Here is a 16,935-nt window from a genome sequence, read left to right as displayed (position 1 = left end):
CATTTGGGCGGCGTTATGCAAATCTTCCCGCATAGTGAGGTAGATATGTGGGGGCGTGTTCGAACGAGCCGTTTTAGGTAGGTGTGTCTGACTCTGAACTTTTATAAAGAATATCTCTTTGGATTTGAGACTTTAGTCTTTGCAAATTTACAGATCTTCTTTATGCACCAAGAGCTTGTAACACTCCAAAGAGAAAGAAAAAAATTAAATCGCATCATATGACCCCTTTAAAAAATTTAACTGGCTTCCAAACAAACATGTTCTTATCTCTCTCTCTTTTTTTTTTTGGTCACATATAAGTGTGTGCAGCTCTACTAAGCTGTGGAAACTTCTCTCCTCTTCTCCACTAAGTAAGTAAAAGAGACAATAAATGTATCATTCATATTGTTAGATTGTTAGATTTTTTAAAATTATTACTAGTGTTTATGTATAAACATACCCAGTCACGAAAAAATAAATATGAATTTATATCACTTTTTCTTTTAAGATGGTGAAGGGCTCGCATACTGTCCATTTGTGCTTTTGGCATTCATAAACATAATTGTTTTTACACAAACATATGGACACACTATAACTCTAAACTCAATAGTGTATTTCAGATGTATCATATCCCACAACCTCACCATCTGCAGAGAAAAATGGCCACTTAATCACACCAAAATGATGGACTTAAAGGCATCATATTGATTGGATTGTGATTGTTTCACTGAAAGTTGGTCTTCATCACATCTATTTTTTGTTCTTATTTTGTGTTTTACTTCTTTATGTTCAATGTCAATCGACGTTCATTAATGTATTCAGCTAATAACTGTTGTTAAGAGCACTGACAGTTTTGCATGTCAATAAAAACATAATTCACACAACATGCTGCTGTTGTTGTTGTTATTGTTGTTGTTGTTTTACTGTAAAACCCTAACCGAGGCTACACTCTGGGACAGTTGTAGAGACAGCAGAAGAAACTCCTCTTTCTTTTATTTTAGTTTCTTTTCCATTGAGAGTGTTGTTTTCTAAGTTAAATTTGTTTATGGCCCGTTCAATTGATAGCTGAGTGATTCAAACATTGATTCTGTTGAAATTCATGCAAATTCAAATATAAATATCCTTTGAGATTCCTTGATGGTCCACTTAGTAGTTTCTGTTTTCACTTCATTCATTATGCTGATGTCTTCAGATCACCTGTAAACTGCCACTTAAAGCTCATTTCACTGGTGTCAACAGACTGAGAGACAAACTATGCCAACTGAATGCCAGGGAACAAAAACTTAGCTAAATTTAAGTTAAATGAAGTTGAGCTCAATTATTTGCTGCTTACAAATCTGTGTTTATTTCTAAATTTCTATATTCCTATTTTTATTCTCTTTTATTCTAGGGCGAGGTTAGAATATGTGCGATATGAAGATTTTTGATCGTGGACGATAAAAATGTCTCCACGATCTGCTTTTTGAAGAAATATCGTTGTATCGTGCTGCAACACACATTCAATCAGCTGCAGTTCTGGCGCCACCGACTCAATATACTGTACAATGCGACATACATTATCAGTGTTAACTCGTTACTCCCACGGGACACTGCATTAATTCACAATCACAAAAGTTTTTTTTTTTTTGCATCTGCTTTAAAGCCTTACTGGTTAAACGTTTCATTCTTGTGCTGTTCTGACATCGCTTTTTCTGAGCACATCAATATACTGTACAATGCGACATACATTATCAGTGTTAACTCGTTACTCTCACGGGACACTGCATTAATTCACAATCACAAAAGTATTATTTTTTTTTGCATCTGCTTTAAAGCCTTACTGGTTAAACGTTTCATTCTTGTGCTGTTCTGACATCGCTTTTTCTGAGCACACCCAAAGCGCGCGCACGAAAACGAAAAAGCCCGTCAAACAGTGCCTGATTACTAAGTTATGTTTTGTGCTAATACTGTAAAAAAACACAGGATTTGACTCAGTTGGTTATGTCTAAAATTAAATTAAACAACTGAGAGAAACGGATGCGTACTTGCATATTAGATGCATGACAGTAGGACAGTAGGCTACATGCTGCCGACTGTAACAGCTGCTAAACCTCTTTATTTAATCTCGGTAGTTTCCTTTCACCTCATTTGTTATGCTGATGTCTTCAGATCACCTGTAAACTGCCACTGAAAGCTCATTTCATTGATTAAAGCATAAGTTCAAAAACGGATTTGTTTTTATCTGATTTTGGCAGATCTGCTCCTATCACACAGCAATTTACCTTCAGTAAAGCTCCTCCTACAGGAATTCACCCAAATGCTGGAATATTCTCATTAGTCTACAAGTGAAGACAGTTCATGAAAGAACAGTGAGAACAAGAGTGATCCAGAACCCTGCAGAATGGAACATGAACATGCTGAAGAACAAATAGGTTGGTGTTTATTCTTGATTATTCGTTAATGATGCTAAAGATCATTAAGGTTATACAACTTAGGTCAGCTCATCAGTGGTAATGGTGAATGCATGTTTTGGTTGAAAAGAGCTGTAAAACAGTAGCATATAATATATGGGACACTTTCCATGAACTATACCAAATGGAGCCTGAAACTCAAGTCACCTTTAATTCCATAGTGCTTTACACAATACAGATTGCTTCAAAGCAGCTACAAAATAGTAACAATTTCTTCTTGTTATTGTTGGTAGATTAGACAAACCAAGACTCATGATTTGTTTGTTTCATCGAGTTTTAAACTCTTCATGTTTGACCAATCCCCAAAGTGGTTCTGACCATTTAGATATTGTCTTTAGTTCAGGGTGCTTTTTAAAAAAAAAAAGTTTTTCCTAGAATAGATTAATACTAGCATATTGGAATTTAAAGGGATAGTTCAACTAAAAATGAAAATTTCCTGTTAATTAACTCAACCTCAGGCCATCCGAGATGTAGGTTACTTTTTTTTTGTCTTTAGTTCAGAGTGCTTTTTAAAAAAAAGTGTTCCTAGAATAGATTAATACTAGCATATTGGAATTTAAAGGGATAGTTCAACTAAAAATGAAAATGTCCTGTTAATTAACTCAACCTCAGGCCATCCGAGATGTAGGTTACTTTTTTTTTCAGTAGAACAGTAAAGAAGTTTTTTTTAGCTGAAACGGTGGTCCTTGGTGATTTAGTAATTTAAGAAAAGAAAGAAAAGAAAGAACACTGTGAATCCATCAGATTCTGCGATAGGCTCTAGCATCCCTGTGACCTTACATAGAACAAGCAGTTTGGAAACTGAATGGACAAAGTGCTTAAATATTGGAAAAAATATTGGTAAATCCAAATAACGACCAATCTCTAATATGAATGCATCAAAATATTCGTTGTTTAGCAATTGACGTCTTCTGCTGTTACGTTAGGGTTTACTTTTATGTTCTTCCCCTTCACATTTCTCACTTTTTTGAATGATTTAGGTGCTTTTTAAAAAAAAAAAGTTTTTCCTAGAATAGATTAATACTAGCATATTGGAATTTAAAGGGATAGTTCAACTAAAAATGAAAATTTCCTGTTAATTAACTCAACCTCAGGCCATCCGAGATGTAGGTTACTTTTTTTTTCAGTAGAACAGTAAAGAAGTTTTTTTTAGCTGAAACGGTGGTCCTTGGTGATTTAGTAATTTAAGAAAAGAAAGAAAAGAAAGAACACTGTGAATCCATCAGATTCTGCGATAGGCTCTAGCATCCCTGTGACCTTACATAGAACAAGCAGTTTGGAAACTGAATGGACAAAGTGCTTAAATATTGGAAAAAATATTGGTAAATCCAAATAACGACCAATCTCTAATATGAATGCATCAAAATATTCAATGTTTAGCAATTGACGTCTTCTGCTGTTACGTTAGGGTTTACTTTTATGTTCTTCCCCTTCACATTTCTCACTTTTTTGAATGATTTACACTCTTAAGAATAAAGGTGCTTAAAAGGTTCTTCACAGCGATGTCATAGAAGAACCATTTTTGGTTCCACAAAGAACCATTCAGTCAAAGGTTCTTTAAAGAACCATTCAGTCAAAGGTTCTTTAAAGAACCATCTCTTTCTTACCTAATCTGAAGAAACTTCTTTCGCCACAAAGAACCTTTTGTGAATCAGAATCAGAATGAGGTTTATTGCCAGGTATGTTTACACATACAAGGAATTTGTTTTCGTGACAGAAGCTTCCACAGTGTAACAGAATGACAGTGACAGAACAAAAAACACAGATAATAAAAAATTAAAATAAATTAAAAATTAAAAATAGAACAAGTAAATAAGGAATAAAAATATACAAATCGACAATTGTATGTACAGGTATATAACAATAGACAAATGTGGCTCAGTGGTAGAGCATTGCGTTAGCATAACTTCCTCAGCTGGCGAAGGAAGTACAACCTCTGCTGGGCCTTTTTAACAATGGAGTCTATGTGAGTGTCCCACTTCAGGTCCTGAGAGATTGTGGTGCCCAGGAACCTGAATGACTCCACTGCAGTCACAGTGCTGTCCATGATGGTGAGTGGGGAGAGTGCAGGGGGGTTTCTCCTGAAGTCCACGATCATCTCCACAGTTTTGAGCGTGTTGAGCTCCAGGTTGTTGAGACTGCACCAGACAGCCAGCTCTTTAACCTCCTGACTGTGAAACAGAAAGGTTCTTCAGATGTTAAATGTTTTTTATGGAACCATTTAGACAAATAGGTTATTCTATGGCATCGTGAAGCATACTGAATGAGTGTACTGAAAATTAAACCTTTCTTACTTTCATTTTAGACCTAATGGAAGAGAATGAAGAGAGTGAAGAACTGAGTGAAGCAGAGGAGAAACATCATGCTGTTAAAACTGGAGAAAAATCTTTGAGTTCCTCACAGACTGAAAGTAATTTATTGAAAAGAAGAGCCAAAACATCTTTAACCTGCCCTCAGTGTGGAAAGAGTTTTGCACACAAACAAAGTCTTAAAGTTCACATGAAAATCCACACTGGAGAGAGGCCACACACATGTGGTCAGTGTGGGAAGAGTTTCACACAAAAATCCAGACTTAAGGAACACATGAAAATCCACACAGGAGAGAAGCCATACATATGTGATCAGTGTGGGATGAGTTTCAGTAAGGCAAACACCTTTAAATTACATCTGCGTTATCATTCTGGAAAAAGACCATATAACTGTGATCAGTGCGGTAAAGATTTTTTTAGGACAGATGCCCTGAAGAACCACCTGAAAGTTCATACACAGGAAAAGCCTCACATTTGTTCTTTGTGTGGAAAGAGTTTTACTGAGCTGGCTGCTTTAAAAAAACACCAGAAAAGACACAGCGGTGTGAAGAATCATATGTGCTTTGATTGTGGAAATACTTTTTTTGATAGTGCTCAACTGAGACGGCACCAGAGAACTCACACTGGAGAAAAACCTTACAAGTGTTCACACTGTGACAAGAGTTTCAGTCAGTCAGAACATCTGAAAACACACGAGAGGGTCCACACTGGAGAGAAGCCTTTCTCGTGTGATCAGTGTGGGAAGTGCTTCGCACGAAAAGGACACCTTAAGGGTCACATGAAAATCCACACTGGAGAGAAGCCGTATCACTGCCCTCCGTGTGGGAAAAGTTTCGCTTGGTTAAATTCTCTACTCAATCATACGAAAGACAAATGTCTGAAATCAGATTAAGCAGTTCATCTTCAGATCCAGCACTTTTAAGTGCAATGCTTACCATAATCTTAGTCTTATAATTCAACATGTAGTTTATAATTATGAAATGCAAATAAAGTTTTATGAATACTTTTTGATATTAAAGCTTGTAAATGCCTAATAAATTATATCTCACCTCACTGACTGAGATTGAAAGAGATGGCTGGCTGTCTGTTTTACTTTTCATATCCAGTATCATATAAAAACCCCAAATGGACCTTTTTCACATTTCCGGGTTTCTCAGCAGCGGAAGTCGACATAGTTGGGTTAACTTGAATAGCAGTGAATGGGAGAGTACCATAAATATATTTTTTGCATTCCCATTTGCTCAAATAGCAAAAGAAAAACTCCACGATAGTGTTTTCATGACTTTCAATAAAAGGAAAAAAATTGAGAGAGACTGATAACGGCACTCAGAAGAGAGAACGATGTCAAATTTACCGTCCCTCCCCTGATAGCACACATACGTCTGCAAGATGTCTGTTAAAGATCACTTGATCTAGAAAGCATCTGCTGTGTACAAACATCTGATAGACGTCTGTAAGATGTCAATTTTACAAAGATTCTAAATCATAAACATCTTAAAGACATCTAGTAGACATCTATTTGACATCTGATAGAACGTCTTATGGACGTATTGCAGATGAGCAGACACTGTAAAAAAATACGTCTTCCAGATGTAAATGCAGACATCAAATAGACGTCTCCGAGATGTATGTGTGCTATCAGGGTAGTGAATATATAGATATTGTTTGTAATCTGTTTAAGTATCCAATGCACATTTTGCATGAGGCTATATGAAATGTTTGTGCAAAGGTGATATAATACAACGAATATTGGTATAAATGTACATACATTAAAAAAAAAATACAAAAATGAGAAACTTTCGAGGATTTACGATGCTGACCGTTAAACGCGTCATCACAGTTTTGTGAAAAGGGTCCATTGGTTTTAAAGCATGTTAAAGAAGTTATGAGAGCAAGCAGTGAAAGTGAAAGTCTGCCCCATGTATGTCTTTTTAATCAGTTGATAGAGACAATGGCTAGTTTTATTCTTTTTCAGAATTCTCCAGAAAATTTGGGGGGCTTCATTAAAAGAGTATAATATTGTAATTAATGTCATTCCTAACGGTAAAAAAAAACCGTTGGGATCTTTGAGTAAGAACCCACTTATGTCATTTTTAGTAGACTATAATCCCACTATATTTTGTCTTTAATGGGCATAAAGAATAAAAAAATCTATATAAAGTCAAAAATGACTTACTACTTACTTCAATCTTGTATAATTTGGTTCACGCTCCTGATAGTGCTCAACTGAGACGGCACCAGAGAACTCACACTGGAGAAAAACCTTACAAGTGTTCACACTGTGACAAGAGTTTCAGTCAGTCAGAACATCTGAAAACACACGAGAGGGTCCACACTGGAGAGAAGCCTTTCTCGTGTGATCAGTGTGGGAAGTGCTTCGCACGAAAAGGACACCTTAAGGGTCACATGAAAATCCACACTGGAGAGAAGCCGTATCACTGCCCTCCGTGTGGGAAAAGTTTCGCTTGGTTAAATTCTCTACTCAATCATACGAAAGACAAATGTCTGAAATCAGATTAAGCAGTTCATCTTCAGATCCAGCACTTTTAAGTGCAATGCTTACCATAATCTTAGTCTTATAATTCAACATGTAGTTTATAATTATGAAATGCAAATAAAGTTTTATGAATACTTTTTGATATTAAAGCTTGTAAATGCCTAATAAATTATATCTCACCTCACTGACTGAGATTGAAAGAGATGGCTGGCTGTCTGTTTTACTTTTCATATCCAGTATCATATAAAAACCCCAAATGGACCTTTTTCACATTTCCGGGTTTCTCAGCAGCGGAAGTCGACATAGTTGGGTTAACTTGAATAGCAGTGAATGGACAAGGTTTACATATAAAACGCGTGCAGCTCTTAAAGGGACAGTCGCTACTATATATTCTGCCACTGTCATTAAAGGGATAGTTCACCCAAAAATTAAATTTCTGTCATATACTCACATTTTGTCCCAAACCTGTATTAATTTCTTTTTTGTGCTGAACACAAAAGAAGATATTTTGAAGAATGTGAGTAACCAAACAGTAGCTGGTCCACACTGACTTTTACAGTAGGAAAAAAATACCATGGAAGTCACTGTGGACCAGCAACTGCTTGGTTACCCACATTCTTCAAAAATAACTTTTATGTTCAACAGACGAAATAAACTAATTCAGGTTTAAAACAACTTGAGGAAATGATGGTATAAAAATGAAACACTATGACGATGAAAGACAGATGACAGATTTTTCATTTTTGGTTAATAAAACAACAAAACACAGAAAAAAATCACTCACTGCTCTTGACTGATGAACTTGTCATCAGTCAGTTGCTTTTAAAAGTACAATTGATGTATATAGTTTTATTTTAATATTTATTCATTGAATTTCTTGAATGTTACTGCTAAATACTGTACCTGAAAAATAAAGCACTGTTTGTTTTATTTCTATATTATGTGTATTTGTAATGTGTATCTTTGTTCTTATTTTCTAATAACAAAGATAAAATAATGACAAAGATTTTTATCTTTGCTCACTTTGGCCTAAATGTCTGCCAGTCTTTTTTTATTTAATATTTTCTTAAGGTGTAAGAGGTGTTATGTTTCTGCACTCTTCCATTTTTAGCAAATTAAGAAAACTTTGTCTAAAAACAATTTTTGTGATGGTTTGTATTTTTTGTGCTCTGTATGGAACATCAATGCCTGTTTAAACGATGAACTCCATTCCTTGTGTTTGTTTTCAGACATGATAACAGACGTTTTATACGTGTGCTACAACTTTTTGGCCTGTGCTACAAAACTTTCAACCTCTGTAGCACCAGTGCTATGTGAAAAAAAGTTAACGTACAGCCCTGACATTAGGTTTATAAAACATATGCTGCTTTATGATCGTTATTTAACTGTGGTTAATGAAACAGTCTCTCATCTCCATGATAAGGCTAAAGAGTGAGTGTCACAAATAACTGCTGCTGAATAGCCTTTTCATGTCAAAAATAGATAATAATAAAAAAATAGATTGACTCACAGACAAAATATAAATATATAGAATATGTGAATTTGTTTTCAAACAAATTACCATACATCTAATTGGTTAGATATATAAAGACAAACAGCATGTTTAAAGTGTGTGAATTAATGAAAGCATCAATTTGATGATTTATGTTGTATTTATGACTGATTTATGTTTGTTTTTGGCAGTTTTGCTCCTCCTACCACACAGTGAAGCTCCTCCCACAGCAATTCACCAGTTAATGCTGAATATTTCCACAAGTGAAGATGACAGAGTTGGCGAAAGAACATTGAAGAACATGAGTGATCCAGAACCCTGCAGAATTAAACAGGAAGATACTGAAGAACCAATAGGTTGGTGTTTATTCTTAATTTTTCAATAAGGTTATAAAACTTCAAACAGGCCATCAGATTTATTGGTTTATGGTTTCAATTAGAAAAATCATAAGAGCTGTGAAATAATCAGTTAAAAGGGGCTTTCGCACTGCATAGATATAAGAACTTAGTGTAGGGGAATTTGTAATACCCCATTAGGGATATGCCGGTATCAAATTTACATGTTGCGATTAATTGCTAATGCTTTTATCACGGTATACGGTATTGCGCGATATTGAAATTTAGTTGCAAAAAAGTGTTGTCATAATAAAGTATAACAGGTTTAATAACTTTTTTCAACTTTTGATTTGAACAACGTGTTATTAAATATTGGAATTACCTAAGATTAATGAATGTTAACAAGAATTTTTCATTGGCAGTTTGTTAACTAATGAATTAACTAATATTAACTAATGAAGCCCTAATATAAAGTGTGTGACCGAACAATAAAGAATCAAAACACTTTCATATATAATATACAATATCTTTGTAATCTCATCAGCTGACAGTGTAGACCCCTGACATGTGATCATAAACTGTATGGATGTGATTACACGCAATACAGAGAGCTTTTCCTTCACCATTGTAACGTGCTGCTTTTGCAAGGTTCAATGAAAAAGTTTCAGCTTTTATTTTCCTTTTTCGCCCTGAAGAAGATATCGCAGGTTTTTCGAAATGATCCATTCTCGATCACTTTTAGTCAGCTTTGACGAAACTCCTCTCAGCTAGCACGTCTTTTCAAAGTGAAAGTAGCCTTGCCACCTGATCTGAATACAGCGCGCTGATTTGCTAAAATGGACTTATCGGCTTCTGTTCACAAACAACAAGGGCGCTTGTCGGCTTCTGCAATAAAACGTGAATTCGCGATGCCTTGAAAGTGGACAATACCAGCTTTTTTGACAAAACGTGTTTAGGGTTCAGATCGCACTATATATGGAGAATAATGCACGGTGCTTTTAATGCATTTTTTTTAAAGTGGTGTTTATTGGTTTTTGTATATAAACTCTTCATATGTTCAGCTAATTGTCAGCCTCTTACATGTATGCTTCTCGTAAACAATTAGCGGGTATGCATATAAACAGCTTTTTAATGAACAGAGTAGAATAATCAAGGCATGCAAAAGTAAACCAAATAGCTGTTACTACTTGCCAAACTTGTTAATGAAAACAAGGATATAATCAAAGGAAAATTTGGAGTTGGGATAACCTCCAAAACCAAAAAAGATCCTTGGGAAAACGTGTGTGCAAATAAATGCAGTGTGTTTCTAAAATGTTTACATTCTGAGGCAGCTTGCCGGCAACAGCCATTTTAGCCCTCCTGAAAAAAAAATACATTAGGAACCATCACATAATTTTCTAATGGTTTTACTGGTTATAATGGGAATTGTACTGGTTTTAATGGTAACTGTAATGGTGCCTGTTGGTCTCTACTGGTAAGTGGTTGCCTTCTATTGGTGGCTCGGAACATGTCCCAAAACACACTACAGGAAACCATTTTTAATGGTTAAAAGTTGATGGTTTGTATTGTTTGTAATCAGGGCTGTACGTTAACTTTTTTTTTCACATAGCACTGGTGCTACAGAGGTTGAAAGTTTTGTAGCACAGGCCAAAAAGTTGTAGCACATGTTCATTTCTTGTTTATTTCATGTTTACATTTCACAGTAAAGCACTAAGCTTGAGTTGGGAAGCTTGTTACAGTAACATGTACAAAATCTAATTTTTATGTAGAAAAGGTATATATTGTACTCTTATTAAATGTACCATTGTTCTTCTATAGTCTTATATGGAACTGACCAACAACTTCAGTGATTATGTGTGATTTAGTCGCAAACTGAAGAAAAGTTTGTTTTTCAAAGCACTTTGTGACTTTTCTTACTTCATACACAAAAAAGAGCAAAACTGACAAAATCTGATTTCTTGAAGATTTGATATTTTATAATTGTTATTTTATAATTTCAAAATACAAAGAAAAAAGTATGAATGACTAATAAGCCAACAAGTGCTCCTCTGCTGCTGTCTACAGGTTATTATGGTCATTTGATGTATTTTTTTAATTTTACATAAATGTTTGTTCACCGCAGTATATTTTGGTCATCCCATTGAAAATAACATTCAAATTGGATCATTTTGGAGCTTTAAAGTGCTGGAAACAGTTGTGTGAAATGCTTGGAAGTCATTGAAAATTGCTTGAATTTCTCTCTCAAATGGTTGTACAAACCCTGAAATGAATAATGTAATAACATTCGACTATTTCTGCCACAACAGCATGGTTATAGCACAGATTATCTTACTATAGGGAGATGAGAGGGTCTGTATTACTTACTATTGGAGAAAGCGTAATGGCTAACTTGGATCACATGTGCCGTAATAACCAATCACATTACAGCTTTGACGCCATTGAATTTCAGTCAGAGTTGTGCGACATTCAGTCGCCATTTACGGATACCATAGGAATGAATCGAAGTGTCGTAAACTGAATCCCACCTGTTGCAAAAAGTCAGTGACTTCTCTTATAAAATGGCTTTTTTTCGTTGTAAACTCTAAAAAAAATAAATAAAAAAATAAAAAATAAAATAAAAAAGTTAAATCCAAAAGTATTGCTTAGTGTAAAACACGTTGAAGATTAGCAGATAGGCTGTCGATTTATTAAATGATAAGCCGTTTCCTCTTAAAAGCTGTTTATTCAGCGTAGTAAAGCCTCTCCTCCATTGACATCCATTAAAAAAAAAGGCCTCTGGTCTCCTTTCCGTTAGCATTAGCAGTTACGCTTTTTTGGCTAATGGTTGCAGGCTTGCCTTTATTGGCTTTGGTTATAGTTAGTGTTAGTGCTTCTGGTTTTCTACGTCAGCGCCATTTGAGCTGTTTATAACAGAGATTTGCCGATCAACTGATCATTGATTAATTCTGAGATTAATCAGTAGGCTTTGATTAGTTATTCAGCTTTTGCAGTTATTAATAATGTTGAGTCATACTTATACCCATTCTAACTAATAAATAAAACAAGGAAACCACTCCAGTTTTTGAAAATGTCTTTTTTAATAAACTTCAAGTACATTGAATTGACTTTCAGGTTTGCTGTCCTCCTTGATTTGATTTGATACAAAGCATGCAAATTAAGTATGCAGGTATAGGAACCCACCCCAGAGTGTAGAGTTTCACCAGTCCTTATCCAATCAGCTAACTGTTCAAAGAATGGGACGGGCACCAAGGACCATTAAATAAATAAGATGAGAGTCTTATTTGACAATAAAGAGAACAGGAACGGGCAGAAACCTCTTGCTGGAAACTTTGCTTAACAGAATCATTCATTCAGTGTCATCATCTTTACCTTGAATGTTAAATACAATGTACTTCACCTTAGTTTTTTTGTGATATGTCAGGATGTAGGATCAGCAGATCTTAAACAGATTCTTACATTTCGAATCCCACAATGAACACTAAAACTCTGTGCAGGAAACAGAAATTATTAGTTCACCTCGCGAGTTCACCTTTGATTCAGAGTCGTTTGTTCATCCTGTAATAGCCCCATAGGCTAAGGCTATGCAGTCTGCACTGGAAACTTTGGGTCTTAGTCATTCTTTTGTAACATTATGTGACAGCCTTATAATGGATACAGAAATTAGTTAATAATTCCCAATGGTTTTCAAAGCTGGTTCAGAACCAGGATATGGGCACCGGTCCAGGATTTTTTTTTTTGAGTGGAAAAGCACGGCCCAGTTCCCAATTTGTCTCCGGCTCCGGTACCAGCCCTGGTGAAAAAGCGGTATGAGACTCCTGGTCTTCACTTCTAAATTTCCTACACTATTTCCTACACTATACTCCCACCACTAAAGGTGTGCTATGTGAGGTCCCAAAGAATTGAAATGATAAACTAGATGATTTAATTCTTTGGAGCCTCCAATCCCCATAGATCCTGCCCAGCCTCAAGTCTCCTTCCTTGCTGCTGGTCCCACCCTTGCCTACCACTCATTCCACCCATGCTATGACCTACTATATTTGCTAAATACAACTGCTATAATCTGCTAAATATAACTTGAGTACACTGAAATTGGTACGGAAGCTGTGTACGGAATGGTATACTAACTCCTAATGTATGCAATGTGTATACTGTTAATAGTATGTGAATTTTCTGTATGTATAGACTTTCTGGATAACCTACATTTACTGAAATCTAATGTATGCATCTAGGGACACACTGCAAGGGATACTATGACTGGAGGCGGGATAATACATTCACACATCGATTATGGGTCTCGTCTTAATTATAAATTAAAATTTTGATGATGGCTGGCACTTAATCTACCATACATCTTAAGAGAATTATTTTGTGATGTTTTGGAAAACAAAGCTATACAGCAAAATCCCCAGAGTTAAATCAACTCTGCTCAGAGTACATATTGTCCCAATCTACAGAGTGTTAAAGTAACACTGAAGCCGAGTTAACGTTAATGGGATAATTAAGCAATTAATTAATTGATGAGTGTGCATTAGTAAAGAAAACCCGCTGTTAACAATGCTGAAGATGAACAACTACTGCTCAGGCTTTTAGACATGAAAACACATCACATAATCCTCAACAGTGGTAACTCTGCTTCAGTGTTAATTTAACACTCTGTAGATTGGGACAATATGTACTCTGAGCAGAGTTGATTTAACTCTGGGGATTTTGCTGTGATTAGTTATTTTTACCTATGTATAATTAAAGTATTCTACACAGTAAAAAGTTGTTCCTGTAAGGAGCTTTACTGTTACCTGAACCCTAAAAATGAGCTAACCTGTCAATTTGATTCAAACATGATAATCTTATTTTTGACAGTTAATTAACATGTTACCAAGCACATTTTTATGTTAACAATTTTTTCAGTGTACTTTTTTTTTTTTGCTTAGCCAAATTAAATCTAAACTGATTTGAAGTCAAAAACATGATTTAATTTAATTCCACTGAATCAACTTGACTTCATGCCAACAACATTTTTAGGAGTTTTGGTTCCTTGCCGCTGTCGCCTCTGGCTTGCTTAGTTGGGGACACTTCTTTTCCAGCGATATCGTTGACATGATTGCAAAGATATTATTTAAACTGAGCTGGATGTTGACATCACTGAATTCAATGATGAACTGTCTTTAACTGAAAAATTAGTGTTTACTATTGTCATTTTGCATTATTGACACTATTTTCCTAATTAATGATGTTCAGTTGCTTTGACACAATCTGTATTGTTAAAAGCACTATACAAATAAAGGTGACTTGACTTGACAACATTTTTATGGGTTAGAGCAAGTCTAGTGGTGAGTAGAGTCAAAAGGAAAGACATTTTTCACTCATGTGTAAACAGTAAGCAGTATGTTTGTGTGCCATTCCAAACACAGCCTTGGTCCTGGATGCCCGAAATAGCCACCTGGAAGCATTGCAAATATAGCTGACCAGTGAACTGTCCTTAAATTGTACAATTTAAAAACCCAAAACCAATCAGATACTTTCTGACTTTCAAATATAACTAAAATTGAATTGAATGATTTATACCTATGCAAATAGAATAACATGGGGCCCTCTAAAGGGACATGGAGATGCCTTCACTCGCTTCTTGGGAGAATGCAAAACCTATTCAACTGAACTAACATATAAAGCATAGCAATTAAATAGCAAAACCAATCTAGTTTTTTTTATTTATTTACAAGATAGCATGTCAAGAGAAGAAGAGAAATGAATAAGACAGTTAATAAGCTACATGGTAGTTTATGACATCTGTGTTTAATAAATATGCCATAAGTGGTATAACTGGATGTTCTAAGCACAACAATGAAGAAAAAGTAAAACTTATATATATATATATATATATATATATATATATAAACATGCAAGCAAAAGAACATTTAAAAAAACTTCTATTTCTATAATACAGCATCATTTTTGTTATATAATAGAAAAATCATGATGATTTAATTTAAATCATAAAGTGAAAGTGAAAATGACAAATGTTTTTCTCCATTGTGAACTCTCCGATGCAGTTTCAGTTGAGAATCTGTAAAAAAAAAAAAAAAGTCTTCCCACAATCAATGCAGATAAAATTCTTCACACCATTGTGATGTTTCTGATGTAATTTTAAAGTGTTCAACAGACGAAAACTTATTCCACACAAAGAACACGTGAGGCTTCTGTTTTATAGGAACTTTTGGTTCTTCAGGGATTCTGCCCAAATAAAAAATTTTTTACCACGCTGATTACAGTGAAATGGTCTTTCTCCAGAATGAGAATGCACATATAATTTAGGAGTGCTCACAACTGAATCTCACAATCTGAGATAAAGCACCAGAAATATATAAAGCAGAGGTCTCAAACTCAATTCCTGGAGGGCCACAGCTCTGCACAGTTTAGCTCCAACTCTAACCACACACACCTGATCCAGCTAATCAAGCTCGTCAGGATTAAACTTCCAAGCAGGTGTGAGTTGGAGCTGTTTGGAGCTAAACTGTGCAGAGCTGTGGCTTTCCAGAAGTTGAGTTGGAGACCTCTGATATAAAGCAAGTACAAATGACTCCCATCTTTACAGTAGTATTTTCTGCTGCTTTCATGTGTGTCCAGTTTAAACATAGTTTGATTGTCCAATAACTACATTCATAAGCAGTAAATGTGTATTTTTGTTTTGCACTTAATTAAATAGTTTGGAAAGACCTTAATTTTGACAGGGTTGTAATGCATACCGATATGATTTTAATAAGTGCTCCACCTGTGTGAATGCTAGCATGCGCGCGCTGTATCCTGGCCATCTCACTGAAAGAGTTCTGAGGTAAATTATTTGATCGTTTATCGTCTATAATTGTTTGATGTAAACTGCGTTTTAATTTGTTTTATTGCTTGATAACGGTTTTTCATTGTGTGTGTGTGTGTGTGTGTGTGTGTGTGTTTCTGTAGCTCTTACGGTGTTTTACTAACGTTTTTGAAAACATTAGTTAAGAAATCTTGCCCATCAGTGCAGATTGAGGCAAACTAGGCTACACATCACTACAAATCAACAACGACAAAATAAAAAAAAAATAAAAAACTGTGAACAAAAACTCAACAAAATGACGAGTTAATATGAAGATGAGATTAACTGAAGAGTTATTTGTTACTTGGAAATCTCTACATTTCATAACTCTTGTTTTTTTTTTATTCTTAGTTTTTTTTTGTTAATTTTAGTAAAAAAAGTAAACCGTGTTTAAAAAAAATGTTTAAACATCCATTTTACATCCAATTTATTTCATAAATTTATTTATTTTGGCAGGTCTGCTCCTACCACATAGCAATTCGTCCTGTCAGCCTACAAGTGAAGAAGATCGAGTTTATAAAAGAACAGTGAGGATATGAGTCATCCAGAACCCAGCAGAATAAAATGCGAAGTTACTGAAAAACAAAGAGGTTGGTGTTTCTTCTTAATTCTCTACAATTGGAAGAAATGCAAAAAACTTTCAAAAGGAGGAAAATGGTGTTATAACGGGTTCAGTTAACAATGCAAATGCAAATAAATTGTGAAAATCAATGAAAATATTTTAGCCAAATTGAGTCAAATTTAAGACACTATTGTATTTTAATGTTAACATTACATAAATTTGTAGTTTTAAGTTGTTTTAATAGTTCTTACTACAAAAACAAGGGTTTCTATAATAATAATTGGAAGATCGATGTAAAAGGTCAACTAAACTGTAATCAAATTTTTTTTTTAAATCAAAACATTCATAAATTTGTATAGCTTTTGTGGTAATTGTTTTCTTTCAGCTGCAGGGTTGACTTATATCTACTTCTCCATCACTCTTCCTTTTATTTCTTTTATTTAATAAATTCATTTATTATTATT

General features: G+C 34.8%; 1 pseudogene; it reads left to right on the top strand.

Annotated features, from left to right (window-relative positions):
* The window catches only part of LOC107586971 (zinc finger protein 208-like), a 38,859-nt pseudogene that overhangs the window by 5,138 nt on the left and 16,786 nt on the right, over positions 1-16,935 (top strand).

This window comes from Sinocyclocheilus grahami, unplaced genomic scaffold (genome assembly GCF_001515645.1).
Source record: "Sinocyclocheilus grahami isolate Dianchi unplaced genomic scaffold, SAMN03320097.WGS_v1.1 scaffold87.1, whole genome shotgun sequence".
Lineage (NCBI taxonomy): Eukaryota > Metazoa > Chordata > Actinopteri > Cypriniformes > Cyprinidae > Sinocyclocheilus > Sinocyclocheilus grahami.
The sequence above is the reverse complement of the archived record's forward strand: the minus strand, read 5'-3'. Positions and strand labels throughout refer to the sequence as shown.